The sequence below is a fragment of the Rhinoderma darwinii genome, chromosome 3, assembly GCF_050947455.1.
Source record: "Rhinoderma darwinii isolate aRhiDar2 chromosome 3, aRhiDar2.hap1, whole genome shotgun sequence".
NCBI lineage: Eukaryota > Metazoa > Chordata > Amphibia > Anura > Rhinodermatidae > Rhinoderma > Rhinoderma darwinii.
The window spans coordinates 130,319,867-130,337,248 of record NC_134689.1 but is presented as its reverse complement, the minus strand read 5'-3'; the positions used below and the strand labels follow the sequence as shown (position 1 = coordinate 130,337,248).

The window sequence follows — 17,382 nt, the reverse complement described above, 5'->3', positions numbered from 1 at the left end:
AGTGGACTAAAGGCAGCAGCACGGAAGAAAAAACACAAAGTATATTACAGGGGATATAATGCATACATTTATATTAGAGTTCTCACATAGTTAAAAGGAAACTCGTCCTCATCCGTGAAGATGACCCTCCGTCTCCATGGGCAAGCCGTAACCACCACTCAATACATGCCGCATAAAAGATTGTTCTCTCTGGGCCTACTGCCCCTCACATCGAACCAAGCACCGGAAACGCAAAGTAAATACCATAGAGCGAGCAGAAGCAAAGCGCTCGAGAAATTGAATTCTTCCGCCCCAAGCAGTAACCAATCAGCGGACACCATCGGGGTCAGAACGCTGAGATTGACCAATGAGGTAAAGAAAAGAAAAAGCAGCTCGGGCTACAAGGAGGCGTCGCCCGTTTTAAAACAAACTCTTATCTGATTGGTTAGTACAGTGACACGCTAGGACTGGTAGTCTGTAATTGGCTAATGATTATGAAGTCCGCCCTTCTTTACTATATTATTGCATCAAGGCCCCGCCCTGGATGACGTCACAGGACTTTTAAAGATCGAGAGGAAGGAGTAGCTTAGATCAGCTGTTTCTTGAGCCATGCAGCGGTAAAGAGTCTTGTAGCGATCAGTGATGCTGGAGCCCGCTTTCTTGTCTTTTAGTTAACATGGAGAAATGCACCTTAGGACTGTTGGGATGAGAGTTTGTCTCGCCCTCATTGGGTTTTTCCTGGTGTGATGTAGGAAGTATTTTTGCTTAGGATCAGGGGCGTAACTAGGAAAGACTGGGTCCCATAGCAAAATTTTGACTGGGGCCCCCCTCCGTTGGGTATCACACAATCCCCCCCCCCCCTTTGTAGATAGTGCCTCCCTATAGATTCCACGACACAGCGCCCCCCTATAGATTCCACCACACAGCGCCCCCCTATAGATAGCGCCATACAGGGTCCCCCCTGTAGATGACGCCATACAGGGTCCCCCCTGTAGATGACGCCATACAGAGTCCCCCCCTGTAGATGACGCCATACAGAGTCCCCCCCTGTAGATGACGCCATACAGAGTCCCCCCCTGTAGATGACGCCATACAGAGTCCCCCCCTGTAGATAACGCCATATAGCCCCCCCCCCCCCCCCCAAAAAAAAAAAAACGGGCTATAGTTTGTCCTACAAAAGAGATGTATCCCCTATCCACAGGATAGGGGATACATGTGTGATCGCTGGCAGCGATAAGGAGAACGGGGGACCAAAATTTCTCCATAACTAACCTCTGACTTCCGGAGTCTGCGCAGTTCAATAAAAATGAAAGGAGCGCTGGTCACGCATGCGCACAAGCGCAACCAGTGCACAATTCATTTCTATGGAGCTGCAGACAGACCCCGGAAGTCCGAGGTTTGTCATGGAGAACTTCGGGGGACTTTCGGTCCCCCGTTCTCCTTATCGCTGCCAGCGATCACACATGTATCCCCTGTCCTGTGGATAGGGGATACATCTCTTTTGTAGGAACAACCCCTTCAGTGGTGTCGCGATATAGCAGCCATAGCGGCTGCTAGCGGAGCCTCCGGCCAGAGGGGGCCCGTGCCGGCGTTGGCACGGGCCCCCTCGTGCTTGCGGGCCCCGTAGCAGCCGCTACGGCTGCTATAGCGGTAGTTACGCCACTGCTTAAGATATTACAGATTATTATATTCTGAGGTTAATGTTTTTATGTAGGAGAAGTACCAAGGAATGTGGTAAATCGGCAAATACACTTGCAGCATGTACATAAATGCATCTTTAGATATAGGGGAGACTTCTCAAAACTGCTGCAAGTGGAGAAAAATAAATCAAGTTGTCAATAGCAACCAGAGCCCGGATCATTATTCAGAGGCCCTGTGGGAAATGAAAGTAGTAACCGGATTGGTTAACTGGTCTACCCACCCCTTACTTTAGGGAAAGCTCTTATGAAGTCAGTGATGGCACAACTTTTATAGGGGGGGGGGCTCTACTAAGACTAAGCGTATCTGAGGGCAAGGTGGACGTTTGTAGCACGCTCCCGAGCACTGAACTATTAGGGCTTGTCCACACGTAGCGAAATTGCTGTGTATTTTCCGTCCGGAATAGCGGATGGAAAATACGCAGCAGACTAAGGGGGGATTCACACGAGCGTGATTTGGCAGCGTGTAGGCCGCGTGGTTTTCGCGCGGCACGCAATGCCCTATAGAAGTCTATGGGGCAGTACACACAGTCCGTGTATTTTGCGCAGCGTTTGTTCGCTGCGCAAAATACGCGTCAGGTTCAATAACTCTGCGTATTTCACGCATCACGCACCCATTGAAGTCAATGGGTGCGTGAAAACCAGGCAGGTCGCACGGAAGCATCCAAACGGAGTGTCTTTGCGAGGAGCGAACCCCGACAACCGAAGCTAACTTCACCGGGTTCGGCCAAACTCGTTTAGGCCGAACCCGGCAAAAAAAATTCCGGTCCGCGACGTCAGGAGACATTCACTGTGCATGGTGCTGAAAGAGTTAAACTGTTTCAGCACCATGGACAGTGACTTGCGATCCCAAAATACATGAACCTGTAAAAAAACCCGAAGTTCTAACTTACCGATTACTCCTGTCTCCTTCCTGCAGTCCGACCTCCCGGGATGACACTTCAGTTCAAGTGACAGCTCCAGCCAATCACAGGCTGCAGCCAATCACAGGCTGCAGCGGTCACTTGGACTGCCGCGTCATCCAGGGAGGTGGGGCCCGATGTCAAGAGAGGCGCGTCACCAAGGCAACGGCCGGGAAGTTCTCGGTAAGTAGGAACTTTATCTTTTTTCGCTGTTGTGTTCGGCATTCACTGTCGAGGGTCCTGAAAGATTTAGCTCTTTCAGCACCTTGGACAGTGACGGGCGTCGACAAGCCTCATCTCTATGATGCCGGCTGCGCGAAAATCACGCAGCCGCGCATCATACACGGATGACACACGCAGCTGTCAAATGGTTTTTGCGCTCGCAAAACGCCGCGTTGTTTGCGCGTGCAAAAAACGCAACGTTCGTGTGAATCTGCCCTAAGGTAGCAGCAAAGCAGGTGTAAAAATTCTGAGCAGAAATTAGTGCGTATTTTTCGTACCGCAGCATGTCAATCCCTGCTGCGGAAAGTCGACTGAATTGCAGTCAAAGACGCAGGAAATAGAGCGGTTTTGCCGCATTGGAAAGCCCGCTACTTTCACCAGAATTGCAGGAAGACTTCTGCAGCAATTCCATTACGTGTGGACAAGCCCTTATAGGTGTGCTATATGTGCCCGACAAACCATGCAATCTTAATTGGAAAAGCTATAGATGGTGTTCGTGATAGTACACATATTTTTTGTTTGTTTTTGCTTTCCCCCTTAACCCCTTTATACCCTATTCACACAGAGTTGTTTGACAAGTTTTTTGGCGCGGAAACCGCTCCGCAAAACATCAAAAACTGCCCGAAAATGCCTCGCAATTGAAAAACACAACTCATCCTGCAAAAAACAAGCCCTCATATGGCGATGTCGACAAACAAAAAAAATTAAGACTCTTATTCACACAGAGTTTAACGAGTTTTTTGGCGCGAAAATCGCTCCGCAAAACTCGTCAAAAACCGCCCGAAAATGCCTCTCACTGATTTCAATGGGAGATTGACGAGTTTTTTTACCGCGAGCAAAAAAAACGCGTCGTGGTAAAAAGAAGCGACATGACCCATCTTGAGGCGGTTTCCGCCTCCAAAGCCCCATTTCAATCAGTCAAAAAGGGTAAAAAAACACCTCGACGAGTGTTTTGACGAGTTTTTGTCAAACCACTGTGCAAAAAACGTCTGGAGCAGTTTTTGCAGGAGAAATTTTCCTCCTGCAAAAAACTCTGTGTGAACACAGCCTATTTTGGCCTTATTGACAAAGCATGTTTTCGTTTTTTATTTTACTTTCCACCTTCTGTGTTCACACAGAGTTTTTTGCAGGGGGAAAATACCTCCTGCAAAAACTGCTCCAGACGTTTTTTGCACAGTGGTTTGACAAAAACTCGTCAAAACACTCGTCGAGGTGTTTTTTTTTCCTCTTTCTGACTGATTGAAATGGGATTTTGGAGGCGGAAAACGCCTCAAGATGGGTCATGTCGCTTCTTTTTACCGCGACGCGTTTTTTTTGCTCGCGGTAAAAAAACTCGTCAATCTCCCATTGAAATCAGTGAGAGGCATTTTCGGGTGGTTTTTGACGAGTTTTGCGGAGCGATTTTCGCGCCAAAAAACTCGTTAAACTCTGTGTGAATAAGAGTCTTAATTTTTTTTGTTTGTCGACATCGCCATATGAGGGCTTGTTTTTTGCAGGATGAGTTGTGTTTTTCAATTGCACAGTTTTTGGATGTATATATTTATACTGCTTCACTATGCGATGTAAATAACATGTTCACTTTATTCTTTGGGTCAGTACGATCACGGACATACCAAATATGTATAGGTTTCTTATGGTTTTACTACTTTTGCACAATTAAAACCCTTTTCTTAAAAAAGTATTTGTTTTTGCATCGCCGCTTTCTAAGATCCATAACATTTCTATTTTGTCGGTCGGTGTAGCCATATAAGGGCTTGTTTTCATTGGTATCGTTTTGGGGTACATGGGACTTAATGATAGACTTATTTTATTTTTGGTTGGGAGAACGGAAAAAAAAAAGCATCTTCGTTTGTTTTTCTGTTCATCCGGCTGTTTGTGTTAACTTTATTATTCGGGATATTATGATCGCGGCGACGCCATATATGTATGTTTTTGTTTTTTAACACTTTTGTGGTAAATCCACTTTTTACAATAAAAAGAAAACCCATTTTTCCATAATCTTAAATACATTTTAATATACAGGGTGGGCCATTTATATGGATACACCTAAATAAAATGGGAATGGTTGGTGATATTAACTTCCTGTTTGTGGCACATTAGTATATGGGAGGGGGGAAACTTTTCAAGCTGGGTGTTGACCATGGCGGACATTTTGAAGTCGGCCATTTTGTATCCAACTTTAGTTTTTTCAATGGGAAGAGGGTCATGTGACATCAAACGTATCGAGAATTTCACAAGAAAAACAATGGTGCGCTTGGTTTTAACGTTACTTTATTCTTTCATGAGTTATTTACAAGTTTCTGACCACTTATAAAATGTGTTCAAAGTGCTGCCCATTGTGTTAGATTGTCAATGCAACCCTCTTCTCCCACTCTTCACACACTGATAGCAACACCGCAGAAGAAATGCTAGCACAGGCTTCCAGTATCCGTAGTTTCAGTTGCTGCACATCTCATATCTTCACAGCATACACAATTGCCTTCAGATGACCCCAAAGATAAAAGTCTAAGGGGGTCAGATCGGGAGATCTAGGGGGCCATTCAACTGCGGTGTTGCTATCAGTGTGTGAAGAGTGGGAGAAGAGGGTTGCATTGACACCCAGACCCTGTCGTGTGAATAGACCTTATGTTTTTATTCAATATCCAAAGCTTCCAAGAGGTTGTGGAGGTAATCTATGCCTTTTAAAACAGAAGTTCGTTCCATCAATCAGAATTGTTTGATGCTCAAGACGGAAATAAAATGGAACTATCTAGCTCACCACCAACTCTGGAGGTCTTGCTAAATAGGTTGATCATTTTAAAATGAATAGTATTGTAAAGTCTGGCCTGTTTTGCACATTTGTACTAACATGTTGTGTTTAATACAACTTCAGTATAACCATACTAATGTTTTATAGGCTACGTCCTCAGCTGAAAATGAACTACAATGACCCACAATTGCACAGGCTTTCCAAGTCTCCTCTTCCTGAACCCTGGATGTTGATCGATAACTTCACTGTCATGGAGGACATTTTTGGGTAACAAATAAAAATGATTCATCAATGAACCGGTTTGCTTGTATTTAGGATTGGTACTGCGTAAGAACTGCTGACCTTAGTTTACTAGTGTATACTGCTGCAAAGTTGTAACACAATTGTCTTCTAGTATAACCACTACGGTTTAGCCAATTCTGGACTGACTGCTGCTTTACAATGTTAATTTAGATGATGCCAGCACTTCTCCTGTTATGGACCTTGATACCCTGTATACTTTGTACCGTTTCTTTGTAAAAGGCAGGAGATGGTGCACTGGGCGCTCAGTGCATGGTGGGTTTTTAAAGTGTGCCCCCAGTTGTACTCTCCTGTCCAAACTGACATAGGGCGTGGAGAGGTACTGCGGCTTGATGGGCGGTACAATTGCTGTGGCAAACCTACGATGCCCAGAGAGTATTGTGCATGGCCCGGGTCCAATTTTTATTAATAGAGTAGCTTGTTTGAGTCCCGTGCCCTGTGGTTGCCATGGCAATTGTACCGCCCAGGTGCGCATCTCCACACTGCATGTCCGTTCGGGCAGAAGAGTCCAACAAAAGGTACACTTTAAGGTGTTTTTTATTTTTGATCTTGGCATAAAGTGAAACCGTAACACCGCCAAATACAGCTGGTCATTTTATGCAACCAGCCTGTTTTCTGTGTGGTCATACCCGTGCAACCAGAGGCCAAAAGAGGCTTGCACGTGGTGAGAAGCATAGCCATGTTCACTCTAGAATTCAGATAAAGACAGCCAGAGTCTTGAAAGAAGTTCCTCTATGGCACGTCTTACCTGTTACCAGACAGGTGTTTTTATGTCCAGGCATAATGTTGAATTTGAGGGCACAATTTTCCCAGTAAATGGTCGGGTTTTTTTTGCAGTCTAGAGTGAAGACTGTATAGCATGCTCCTGGCCTTTTTGCAACTTACTAATTTTGTTTTATTCAGAAAATTTGATATGGAGCAATTCTCAAGTGGATCGGCACAAGTAAATAGTCATACGTCGCTTCGCTATATATACTTATTGTAACATCACTGAAAAAAGCCATTGCTCATTTTTGTGATTTGTATATACTCCTTGTAGTATTTCATGGCTCCAATTTAAATGAATGGAGCAACATGAAATACACCAATGGCTTGAGCACACTTTGCAGCAATTTAATTCAGAGGTGGGCACAGGCAGGTGCCCCCCCCCCCTTTTCTATTGTCCATATATCTAATAGAATCAATGGCAAACGTCACATTTTGTTTACTGGATCGAACCGTTTAGGCCAGGTTCAAACTTGCATATTTTATCAGCATTTTTTTTTAATCTTTTTATTTTTTTAAAATCAGAAATGGATACATAAATGAGAAAGTATAAATGGTTCTATTATATTTTTCTCCGTGTTTTGGATCCACTCCTGAATACGCACTTGTGGATGAGCCTGCTTGTGTTTAGGACTATGTTCTGTATTTTCAGAGTGTTTTGAGCCTGGAAAAATACGTGATGCTGTGTAATGCAGGCTACTCAGTATTTACATCTCAGCAGAATTTGTTTTATTAGTAACTTCACTTTCATAAAACTTCTGATATGTTATAGAGACCTACCAGAAGGTTTGATGGGTGGGGGTCCAGGTGCTGAGACCCCCACCATTGCTGAAACAAAGCTGTGACTGCATCCCCTTCATGAGGCTGAAGACGGCTTGTAGACATTCTGTGTGAGCAGTCTTCAGAATACCAAGCTGGGCCGAGCACAGCCGACGGTGCAAAGCACCGATCCGAACTTCTGCTATGTCTCTAACATCAAAAGCTTTGTGAAAGTGCAGTCACTCTTTAAATATATTCTTGTCACACTGTATGGAGAAGGAGTACTTCTGCCTTTCTACAAACACCATTTGTGGTTCCATTATTTTGCAGTAGTTGAACCACGGTGACACACGGAGTGTGCCCTCAATGAGTTGGGATCTGTTCACACGAACATCAAGGCCTCCATTGACAATGGAGCCATGTAAGCTATGAAGGATTTCCATTTTCTTATATTTCTTTGGCAGCAAAAATAGTGTAGAAACCTGACTGGGGAAAAATGGATAATGTGAACAGTGCCTTAAATGTAAATGCCATTTTTATAACAATGGAAAGGAAAATATTGCTATCCTAAAATAATGCTGTAGTGTATTGGGCCACCCTCAATGTGGGCTTATGAACACTCCGTTGTCTTGTTCACACAGTTGTGTCCTGAAAGCTCTACCCTACCCAAGGCTTTCACTTTTCTGAAAGTGCCAGTTTGTTGCCAAAATCTTTATTTTCCGGTAGCCCATGTAAATTCAGCAGCACTTTGTGGGGGAAGAGAAAAAAATGAAAGATACATTAAAAAAAAATACTTACTCATGGTTATCTGATGGTAGATGATCATGTCTTATGTCCTTGACAGAATGCAAAGAAAACGTAACCTGACATGTATTTGGACAGGTGAACTAAGGGCATGTTCACATGTGGCAGATTCTTGCAGAAATTTCGGTGACTGTCCCATTCATTTTGATTGGAGTTTGTGAAAATGTATTCACATGCTGCAGAAACCACCCCATTCAGATGTATGGAACAGATTTTAAGTTGCAAAAAATCTACAGTGTAAACCTGCTGTAACTGGTCATTCTCGCTTGTGCACACCACAAATAACCAGCTGCCAATGTCGGAGATATCTTAGAACTTGTGCAAAGAAAAAGTGGACTAGTAGCTAATAACCAGATTCTCCCCCTCCTTTTTCAGGGGCCCTGTGTTAGATGAAAGCAGCTATTTGATTGGCTGCTATGGGTAACTGCACCACTTTTCCTTTACATCAATTGTGATGCATCTTCCCTAATATGTTGCAATTTTGATCTGTTGTGTTGGATTTTTATTTCTGTCCTGTTGACAATAACCTGAAGTTTAGTGGTATTGGAAATTATAAAGGATTGGTGTGATTTTGCGTTTTCTTACTGCATTTAGCTTTTTTTATTTCCTGGTTGTAAGTGTTCATAATTCCATTGGATAAAGTTAGTTTGACTACTGATCGGCCACGTGTCTGTCCTATGGCTTAGATTTCATGTCTATGGCCAGCTGTAGGGAGGAAAGGGATGGAAAATGAAGAAAAAGTATATAATTTTTTTTCTGTGTGGGTCCATTAAGTTCCTCTTTTTCTGGCCAGAATAGTGCAGAAGGCTCCGCCATACTGCCAATAAGGGGGAAACCATCCTAACAATGCTTCCGATGTGAACAGAGCCTTGACTTGTGTTACACAGGTGTGAATTGTCAGGTGAACATTGGATCAGCACAGTGAGGCTGGGTTTACGTGTTGGCGTAGCATGCCCTGTGGCCAAAAACCCTACGGGTGTGTTCACACGGCAGCGTCCGTAACGGATGAAATTACGTGGCTGTTTTCAGGAGAAAACAGCACCGTAATTTCAGCCGTAATGGCATGTTGAGGCGCTATTTCGCTGCGTCCATTACGGACGTAAATGGAGCTGTTTTTCCATGGAGTCAATGGAAAACGGCTCCATTTACATCTGAAGAATTAACAGGCACTTCTTTGACGCGTGTGCACAGAACGTCGTAAGACCCATTCTAATGAATGGGCAGATGTTTGCCAACGCTATCGAGGCGCATTTTCTGACATAAATTGAGGCGTAAAACGCCCGAATTACGTCCGTAAATAAGCCGTGGCAACATGCGTGGCAACGCAGTTATTGGCAACATGGTCTTTACAGAGGAAACTCCTCTAAAAACTTGTGGCAAAAGCAAGTGTTTTTTCACTACACGGCACGCTTCTGCAACGTGTGAACCCAGCCTGAAGGTGCTGCGGCCCCTTGATTGTTTAATCAGTCATCGCAGCTCGGGGGTCCCAGTGCTCAGACAGTTGAAGATTTTATGCCCTATTCCCTAAGGATAGGCAATCAGTTTTTTAACATCTGTATAACCCCCTTAAACATTTATCGCCTATCCTGTGTATAGGTAGTAGCTGTTAAAATGTGCTTTCCCGTTATAAGGTCGGATCTAATGCAGATGATTCCGCAACAAATCCGAACATGAATCTGAAGGGCAATCCACAACCGTGCTGATTTGCCGCAGTGTATTTTTCTGCATGTTTCCGCAAAACCCTCTACACTGAAAGGGGTGAAATCCACAGTACAAATCCGCAACAAAAATTAACATGCTGCGGATTTTAAAATTTGTTTCCGTTAGAAAATATTCTGCAGCATTTAGACGAGATTTGTTCAAATCTGATCCACATGGCTGATACTGTAATTCACTATGGATTTTCAGTTTAAAAATCTACAGCATTTTGGCTTCCAGTTTAGGTGTCTGTGGTCTGACTTTATTTGTATTGCTCCAGAGGCTGGGGATGGCTGCAGAATCGATGGGACAAAGATGTCTGGGCAGGAAAAACTGCAGTCAGGACTAGTCACCACGGTGGTCCAGGTCAGATGGAGAAGAAAATGAATGTGAACTTCTACAAATCGGAGAATACGTCACCTGTGAGACACTGGATTTATAGAGAAGCCATCACCTCTCCTAACCTAGTATCATATAGTCATTATATGGTAAAGACTTGAATTTCACAAAAATTCTCAGTACAGCCCAGACCTAATAGATTACTGGGTGTTACCATTCCTCTTGTTAGAAAGATTTGTCAGCAAATATGGGAGACTGTCAGTATGTAGGGACACAGTCCTTTGACAAGGGGAATGTTAACACCCAGTTGTCAATGCTAGCACATAAGTGGTGTCGACTAAAGAAAAGTCGTTGAAGGGCGGCGGTCGGGAAGTGGCGTACCAAATTTGGGGAAACGCCCAGGGCCTACGGTCTACTTAATCCCAAATAAAGAGTTCATACAATACCCAAACTGTACCGTAAGGGTACGTGCACACACAAACTCAAAAACGTCTGAAAACACAGAGCCGTTTTCCAGGGAAAACAGCTCCTGATTTTCAGACTTTTAAGCCACTCGCAATTTTCGCTACATTTTTTTACAGACATTTTTCTATAGAGTCCATGAAAAATGGATCCAAAAACGGCTGAAGAAGTGACATGCACTTCTTCGCGGTAGTTTTTTACGCGGCCGTTTTTAAAAACGGCCGCGTAAAAAAATAACCCGTCGGAACAGAATGCCGTTTTTCCCATTGAAACCAATGGGCAGATGTTTGGAGGCATTGTGCTCCCAATTTTTTTGGCCGTTTTTCGGCATTTACGGCCTGAAAGTAGGCCGTGGGAACATAGCCTAAGAGTATATATTGACATGCGGCACATTTGTTGGAGAAATTTCTGCAAATTAAAATCTATACCATACAGGTGATATTAAAGTGAGGTACTGTGACCAAATTATAGCACTACAAAGGGATCATAAAATGCACAAATAAAATTAACATACAAACTAGGTTTACTTTTTAATGAGAGCTCCATTTAAAGCAGTTGTCCGGGATTGTCATGTGGCTGCATCATCCAGTATATCTGACACTTTATTGCTATAGCGTCAGATCTATTATTATAAGGGTATGTTCACACGTGCACGTCCGTTACGGCTGAAACTACGCAGCTGTTTTCAGGCGAAAACACCTCCTGAATTTCAGACGTAATGGCATGTGCAGGCGTTTTTCGCAGCGTCCATTACGGACGTAATTGGAGCTGTTTTTCTATGGAGTCAATGGAAAACTGCTTCAATTACGTCCCAAGAAGTGACAGGCACTTCTTTGACGCGGGCATCTTTTTCACGCGCCATCTTTTGACAGCGGCGCGTAAAAAAAATGACCGTCTGCACAGTACATCGTAAAACCCATTCAAATGAATGGGCAGATGTTTGCCGACGCTTTCAAGCACTATTTTCGGCCATAATTCCAGGTGTAAAACGCCTGAATTACGTCCGTAAATAGTGCGTGTGAACTTACCCTTAGCGGTCAAATAACTAGGTGGATGAGTTATTCTCCATATAACATGTGGTGAGAGGGTGGAGTCCATGCGTGAGCGAAGGCATTGGACTGAGTGTACACCTGCAATGTTTATATGTGGACATCCAGGGAATTATAAATAAAATGTTTAATACAAAATAATTATAAAGTTATTTCATCTGCTACAACTTGGCAATTTGGACATTGTATGAAAACTACTTGTTTAAGAAAGACCATGTAGGGATCTCTACTCTCTGTCTCATACATAGTTAATAATATTGTGATGCATGGATCAGGAAGTCATTGTGATGGATGGACAGTGACATCACAAACTAGAATCTTTTGACATGGGAGGAGTCCTGGTCTTATTTCATTAGTTCACTGTCTCTGGAAGAAGTTTTAGTGTTCTGCGATTTTACTTGAATCTCAAATTTATTTCTTTAGCAATATCAAAGTTGAAGCCCCAATCCAGAAGGCCCAGGTCACAAAAAACCTGAACCTTGAGGGCCTCTTTTGGGGCACAGAACAGAGATGAATCTCCTGTTCAACTCCATATTAATCATCTTGCTTTTGGCAAGAAGCCTGGATGCCAGACCTGTAAAGATTGGCCACCGCACTCCACCACAGAAGGAACATCCAACGGAGTCAAGCACCATAGAAGACAAAAATCAGACTGTCTCATACAGAGGTGCCACAAAATCCTTCATGTCTGAATTGGTCAAGTGGCTATTAATCGCTCTGGGAATATTGGTTCTGTGCATTTGTGTCTGCCTGAGGTGTCTCCGTGACTTCATTAACAAGCACGGGGATAAGATACCAATAGGTAAAATCATGGCCTTATATACCAAGCCACAAGCACCAGAGGAGTAATCCCTTTGAAACCATAGTGTGGGGGTCCAGTTATGTCATCAAGGGCTATTTTACATCTGCCCTTACCTCCACACTGTTCCCTACCACAATGTTAGTGTTTTAGATTTATCCTCATTTTACAAATGTTCCTGTGACCTGCTGACCCATTTGACCCTTATTAATCTGACTGACCTGTAATATTGGCTATAACCTGCATTTACTACTCCTACATCTGCTACTATGTCTATGACTAAACATCATTCATTTTTCTGCTCTTAAGAGCAGCTAACACCAAGTTCTGCTCCTACAAGTACCACCACCAAGGTCTGCTCCTGCAACCACCACCACCACCAATGTCTGCTCCTGCAACCACCACCACCACCAGGGTCTGCTCCTGCAACCACCACCACCACCAAGGTCTGCTCCTTTAACCACCACCACCACCAAGGTCTGCTCCTGCAACCACCACCACCACCAAGGTCTGCTCCTGCAACCACCACCACCACCTACTCCTGCAACCACCACCATCAAGGTCTGCTCCTGCAACCACCACCTGCTCCTGCAACCACCACCACCACCAAGGTCTGTTCCTGCAACCACCACCTGCTCCTGCAACCACCACCACCAAGGTCTGCTCCTGCAACCACCACCACCACCAAGGTCTGCTCCTGCAACCACCACCACCAAGGTCTGCTCCTGCAACCACCACCACCACCAAGGTCTGCTCCTGCAACCACCTTCACCACCAAGGTCTGCTCCTACAACCACCACCACCACCAAGGTCTGCTCCTGCAACCACCACCACCACCAAGGTCTGCTCCTGCAACCACCACCACCAAGGTCTGCTCCTGCAACCACCACCACCAAGGTCTGCTCCTGCAACCACCGCCACCACCAAGGTCTGCTCCTGCAACCACCGCCACCACCAAGGTCTGCTCCTGCAACCACCGCCACCACCAAGGTCTGCTCCTGCAACCACCGCCACCACCAAGGTCTGCTCCTGCAACCACCGCCACCACAAAGGTCTGCTCCTGCAACCACCGCCACCACCAAGGTCTGCTCCTGCAACCACCGCCACCACCAAGGTCTGCTCCTGCAACCACCACCACCACCACCACCACCAAGGTCTGCTCCTGCCACTGCCACCACCAAGGTCTGCTCCTACCAATGCCACCACCAAGGTCTGCTCCTGCCACTGCCACCACCAAGGTCTGCTCCTGCCAATGCCACCACCAAGGTCTGCTCCTGCCACTGCCACCACCAAGGTCTGCTCCTGCCACTGCCACCACCAAGGTCTGCTCCTGCCACTGCCACCACCAAGGTCTGCTCCTGCCAATGCCACCACCAAGGTCTGCTCCTGCCACTGCCGCCACCAAGGTCTGCTCCTGCCACTGCCACCACGAAGTTCTGATCCTGCCACTGCCTCCACCAAGGTCTGCTCCTGCTCCTGCCACCACCAAGGTCTGCTCCTGCCACCACCAAGTTCTGCTCCTGCCACTGCCACCACCAGGTTCTGCGCCTACTACTGTGACCAACATTGCACTCAGAAATAGTCCATCACCCGTCTCCCAGAGAGGAAGCCCCATGTGCTGCTACCTATGAGTCCCTTCAGTGCAGTCCATGGCTCATCGCTTCCAGCATCACTCACGGAGGTGCCTGCGTTCCTGGCTGTCCACCGTTACAAGCCCGGTCTGCTTACCCTAATTTCATCAATTAAAGACAATGTTTACCCACAACCCGGACTTCTACTATTTCTATTTATTAGCGATTTATAATTAGCCTTTTTGTAGTAGGTTTGTGACAGTGTAAAATGGGTTTTCCCAACTTGAACATTTATGGCATATGCACAGGATATAGAAGTAGAACAGGGTTTAGGGAACCCATTCTAGAGATAGCTGCGGGTCCCAGAGGTGAGACTCGCATCTATCTGACATTTGTGGCATATCCCGTGGATATGCCATAAGTGTCCAAGACGGGAAAACCCCTTTAAGGCAGGATTCACAAGAGCGTGTTTGGTCCGTGATATACGGTCCGTATGTCGGCCACATTTCCTTGACTGAGCACCCTGCAGGGAGCCGGGCTCCTAACGTCATACTTCTCTATGACACTAGGAGTCACTGCCTCGCTGCGGGAAAACTGTCCCGTACTGTAATCATGCTTTCAGTACGGGACAGTAGTTCTGCAGAGAGGCAGGGACACCTAGCGTCATAGATAACGGATGCTAGGAGCACGGCACCCCGCAGTGCGTTCGGTTCAGGAGATGTGGCCGACATACGGACCGAACACGCTAGTCCTTATGTAGGGATTGATAAATAGGGATCAGTGGTTATCAAATCATCACATAGACTTAAAATGTTATGCTGTTCACAGTGTGTGTGTGTGTGTGTGTGTGTGTGTGTGTGTGTGTGTGTGTGTGTGTGTGTGTGTGTGTGTGTGTGTGTGGGTGTGTGTGTATTCACTTTCACTGATAATAGACAGAGTAATATAAATTAGTTAGGGGCTAGTGTCATATAAGCACACATACTATGAGGGACTGCTTAAAGAGGCTCTATCACCACATTATAAGTGGCCTATCGCCTACATAAGGAGATGGGTGCTGTAATGTAGGTGACAGCAGTACTTTTTATTTAAAAAAAAAAAACCAATCTATTTTTACCACGTTAGGAGCGATTTTAGCTTTATGGTTATTATTTTCTTAATGCCCAACTGGGCGTATTTTTACTTTAGACCAAGTGGGTGTACAGAGGAGTGTATGACACTGACCAATCATTAACCAATCAGCGTCATGCACTTCTCTCCATTCATTTACTCTGCGCATAGTGACACTGGGTTGTTCGCTATGTGCTGTCTTATACTGACATATTAACGTTACTGAAGTGTTTAGACCGTGACTAGCCATTCCTTCCAGCCAGGACGGGATGTCTATTCACAATCCCGACACTTCGTTAACGTTTCTGTGGGATTTACAGCAGAGCAAAGCGTAATCTTGCGAGATCACACTCTAAATTACAGGTTACAGGGAGATTACGCTTTGCTCTGCTGTAAGAACCACAGAAACGTTACCGAAGTGTCGGGTTTGCGAATAAACATACCGTCCTGGATGGAAGGAATGTCTAGTCACAGTCTAAACACTTCAGTAACGTTAATATGTGAGTATAAGGGTATGTTCACACGCTGAGAGGCAGTTACGTGTGAAAAGACAGACTGTTAACAGCTGCCTCGTTTCACACGTAAAAGCCCCTCCTTGTAATTTACGAGGCGTCTGAGACGCTCGTAAACCTTGAGCCGTGCTTCATTGATTTCAATGAAGAACGGCTCAAATTACGTGGCAAAGAAGTGCCCTGCACTTCTTTGCCGAGGCAGTAAATTTACGCGTCGTCGTTTGACAGCTGTCAAACGACGACGCGTAAATTACAGGTCGTCTGCACAGTACGTCGGCAAACCCATTCAAATGAATGGGCAGATGTTTGCCGACGTATTGCAGCCCTATTTTCAGACGTAAAACGAGGCATAATACGCCTCGTATACGTCTGAAATTTGGCCGTGTGAACATACCCTGAGACAGCACATAGCGAACAACCCAGTGTCACTATGCGCGGAGTAAATGAATGGGGAGAAGTGCATGACACTGATTGGTCAGCGTCACACACTCTTCTGTACAACGCTCACTTGGTCTAAAGTAAAAACACGCCCAGTTGGGCATTAAGAAAGTAATTAGCATAAAGCTAAAATTGCTCCTAACGTGGTAAAAATAGATCATTTTTCTAAATAAAAAGCACTGCTGTCGCCTACATTACAGCGCTGATCACATTATGTAGGAGATAGGGCACTTATAATGTCGTGACAGAGCCTCTTTAATGAATCATACTTTTTTTAAATTTATTTATAGAGTTCCCCTTTTAGAAATAAGCGAAGTGTCATCCACCTCTCCAGATGATAAACATTTTGTGAATAAGAGATATCACTCAATCGCTAGGTTGGGATTTTGCTAATAAGCAGGGGACCTTTAAGTGTTCGCACTGTAAGGACATCTGCTCGGACTCTGTATAGCGGTCAGCCATAGTCCACTCCAATATCTTGCGCTGATCTCTGATTGGACACCTGCAGGTCTCTTTCTATCAGTGGACTAAAGGCAGCAGTACGGAAAAAGAAAAAACACAAAGTATATTACAGGGGATATAATGCATACATTTATATTAGAGTTCTCACATAGTTAAAAGGAAACTCGTCCTCATCCGTGAAGGTGACCCTCCGTCTCCATGGGCAAGCCGTAACCACCACTCAATACATGCCGCATAAAAGATTGTTCTCTCTGGGCCTACTGCCCCTCACATCGAACCAAGCACCGGAAACGAAAAGTAAATACCATAGAGCGAGCAGAAGCAAAGCAGTCGAGAAATTGAATTCTTCCGTCCCAAGCAGTGACCAATCAGCAGACACCATCGGGGTCAAAACGTGGAGATTGACCAATGAGGTAAAGAAAAGAAAAAGTAGCTTGGGCTACAAGGAGGCGTCGCCTGTTTTTAAAACAAACTCTTATCTGATTGGTTAGTACAGTGACACGCTAGGACTGGTAGTCTGTAATTGGCTAATGATTATGAAGTCCGCCCTTCTTTACTATATTATTGCATTAAGGGCCCGCCCTGGATGACGTCGGCGGGACTTTTAAAGATCGGGAGGAAGGAGTAGCTTAGATCAGCTGTTTCTTGAGCCATGCAGCGGTAAAGAGTCTTGTTGCGATCAGTGATGCTGGAGCCCGCTTTCTTGTCTTCTAGTTAACATGGAGAAATGCACCTTTGGACTTTTGGAATAAGAGTTTGTCTCGCCCT

At 45.1% G+C, this 17,382-nt stretch overlaps 1 protein-coding gene across 4 annotated transcripts in view; it reads right to left on the bottom strand.

Annotated features, from left to right (window-relative positions):
• CDC25C (cell division cycle 25C) overlaps positions 1-16,965 on the bottom strand; it is an 84,360-nt gene extending 67,395 nt beyond the window's left edge. The window contains exon 1 of one of the 4 annotated variants that reach the window (XM_075856741.1): positions 16,763-16,965. The gene's annotated coding sequence lies outside the window, so the exon portion shown is untranslated. Of the gene's footprint in view, positions 1-66; positions 321-16,762 lie in introns of those variants that run through there. The other 3 variants (XM_075856742.1, XM_075856740.1, XM_075856743.1) reach the window with 3 other exon arrangements.
• Between the last annotated feature and the right edge of the window lie 417 nt (positions 16,966-17,382).